Raw genomic sequence first — 3299 nt, forward strand, 5'->3', positions numbered from 1 at the left:
ACATCCATCAGATAGGCTAAACCTTCATCTATCTTGACATATCAAACATCAACAAGGCCAAAAACAAGAGTGAGGAAGAAGAGAGAGTGCTGCTGCCACCTCCTCTGACTCAGGGTCTTACTCACCGGTTGTGACTGAGAGTCTACGTGTGACCAGACCCAAGCCTAACTAGATTCTTCTGCAACAGGGAGCCTCTCAGCCTAGGAGGTGGAGCAATGCTCTGCCTGTAGGCCTCTTGGAATCAGGATTACAGTCCATAAAAGAGGTGTCCCTTCCTGCAGCCCAAGTGGTCACCTTTCATGTAATAATAACAGCTGGCCATAATGGAGCATGTGCCATGGACCAGACACTGTGCTCAGAGCTTTACATGTACCATCTCATTTAATGTTGACAACAGCCCTAGAAGGGAAATGCCATTACTGTTAGCATTCCCCTTTTACAGAGAAGAACACAGAGGCTTATTGCATTTGGGATGGTAATACTGAATTTGACCATGATATGTGTTCTGCTCATTTCTTAGTACTGCTTTGTGTTCCCAGGAGACTGGCCTCTGTGACTGCATCAATAGGGCCTTTTTGCCCTGTGGTTCCAGTTGATTTGGGCTAATGGGAGACACTGGCTTGAGCTGCAAAGTCAGAAGAGAGGTGTGGCCATTTATCCCTCCTCCTCCCTCCCTGTTGAGCTGGTTTTACCACTGGCTATATTCCTCCTCTTCAGCCACAGCTCCAGTTCTGTGGGCCCCTCCTATGTGACAGCTCTCCCTAGGTTCAGACAACCCTGTTCCTGCCCCTTTTGTCCCTGAAGGCAGAAAGGTGACAATGGCTTCCCCTGCTGTTAGTCCCTGGGGACTTCACCATCCCTCACTGGTTACTTTAACCTTCCCACACCCTTTGTTAAACTCTCTTCAGTAATATTATTTGAGTATATCATCTCTTTCCTGCCAGGACCCTTGGCTGAGGCAGAAACTGAATTTCTTGCTCCAGTTAGCACAGCTAAATATGGTAAAGCTGGGATTAGGAATCTTGGCAGTCGGACTCCAGAACCCACATTTTACATCACTATCTACATTGGTTAAAGCACCAAATAAGGCCACCAATGACACGGAAAGAGGAGTCTAGCGCCTCATTTCAAATCCTCTGTCCTTTCTCAGATGCTACCATTTCAGCAAATAGGATCCATTGTCAGGGCTGTGTCCTGGACCTCACTTTATCCCGAGACTGTCAAGGTCGCCCCCATTCTCCCAGAATAGCCAGGGGCACTGTGAGAAGGACCTGTCCTGAGGCCCAGGAGCTTAGCAGGGAGACTTTCTGTAATTCAGACCAGGTACATTCTCTCACTTGTCATGCAGAGGCTAGCTGACCACAATCACCTCTCCAGTGGGATCTAGATATTATTATATGGCACCTAACCCAGAACAATGAAAGCAGAACCTCTAGGGGTGGGGCCTGGGCGGGTTAGTTCTAAACACTCTTCTAGTGAGTCTAGTGTGCAGCCAGCTTTGGAACCATGGTACTAAACTGCAGGCAGCTGATCAAATGTAATCTGTCATCATGACGTGTCCCTTCCAAGCCTGCAGTGAAACAGGTAGTAGCCTTTCCATCAGGAAAGGGGGTGGGGAGAGGAGGGGACAGTCATGTTTAAAAGTGATGGAATGTTTTATAGTATCTGAAGCTGATCCACAAGCACTTCCAAGGCATGCTGCCTTAGGCGCGAAGCAGCCGCACAGCAGGCATATTCTATATGATAAGGTTTTTAAAATGTGGAGAGGGCTCAAGTCAGCTGAGTGAAGCATATACTTGCTTCTATATCCAGTGTGCTCTCAATTAATAAATCCTTTGAAATGAGCCATATATAAACAAACACAGATCCTAATAAATCACGCAAAGGTGAGCTCCTACTTGCCTGCCATTAGAACCACATCAAAATTTCCTCAGTTCACAGCATCCACGTGTCTCCTCCCAGTGAAAATTTGAGTTTGAAAACGATCTCATGCTTTCTACTGCTGTGCCTTCTTCTCTCTTCCCACCTCTGCCTCTTCTGTCTCTTCGACTAACTAGCTGTGAGATTAGGGCTAGTGAGGTTAACTTTCCAAGCTTTCCTTTCTTCATTTACTAAATCTGATAGACACTGGTTCTCAAAGTGTGACCCTGAGATGAGGAGCATCAGCATCACCTGCGAGCATGTTAGAAATGCAGATTCTCAGACCCCCTCAATGAGAAACTCTAGGGTGAGGCTCAGCAATCTGTTATACGAAAGCTTCCAGGTGATTTTAATGCACACTCAGCTTAAGAACTATCGTTCCCAAATATTGTTATGAAGCTGATCTCCACAACCTCCTTGTATGGTTTCCTTTCTTTGATGGCCAGTTTTCTCCTCAGGATGTCCAAAGCCCTCATTCTCTCTACTCCCCACTGACACACGGTAAGTTCTTAAGACTTTTGCACCTGCAGTTCCTTCTGCCTTGAATGCTCTTCTCAATGGCTTCATCACATCCCACAGGTGACCTCAGGGTATGAAGTAGTTGGTTCCTAATATTCTCTACCCAGCAGACGATGCATTTTCATTGTAAGACTAAATTACCATTATTACTATTTTATTTATTTGCATATTTTTGTCTGTCTCTCTTTCCCCTAAAATATAAGTTCATGAAGTACAGCCCATATCTATTCATTTGCTGTATCCCCAGAACTTAACAATGTGTTCAGCATAGCCAGAACTGTTCGTTAGCACTTTCTGTGAAGATGGAAATGTTCTATATCCACTTTGTCCAATATGGGAGCTACTAGCCATGTGTGGTGGCTATTTGGGCACTTGAAATGAGTCTAGTATGACTAAGAAACTAAATTTTAAATTTTAATTTAATTTTAATTAATTTAAATTTAAATAGCCATATGTAGCTACTTCCTACTGCACTGAACAGTGCAGTTCTAGACATTCAAAAAGAATTAAAGCGTATTGAACAAATGAATAAATTCCTATCAAAACCACTAAGAATGTGATTTTTTAAATTTGACATTGATTGGCAAATAATATTTTCACTAACTCTGATTCATACGATCATCTTGCCTGCAAAAAAAAAATTTCTTTTTTACTCTACTTTTGGTAGGAAATGTCTTTTTTTTTTTTTTTTTTTTAAATAATGTCTCGCTCTGTCACCAGGCTGGAGTGCAGTAGCGTGATCTCAGCTCACTGCAACCTCTGATTCATACGATCATCTTGCCTGCAAAAAAAAAATTTCTTTTTTACTCTACTTTTGGTAGGAAATGTCTTTTTTTTTTTTTTTTTTTAAATAAAATTGT

This window comes from Colobus angolensis, unplaced genomic scaffold (assembly GCF_000951035.1).
Source record: "Colobus angolensis palliatus isolate OR3802 unplaced genomic scaffold, Cang.pa_1.0 Scaffold57, whole genome shotgun sequence".
NCBI classification, from domain to species: domain Eukaryota; kingdom Metazoa; phylum Chordata; class Mammalia; order Primates; family Cercopithecidae; genus Colobus; species Colobus angolensis.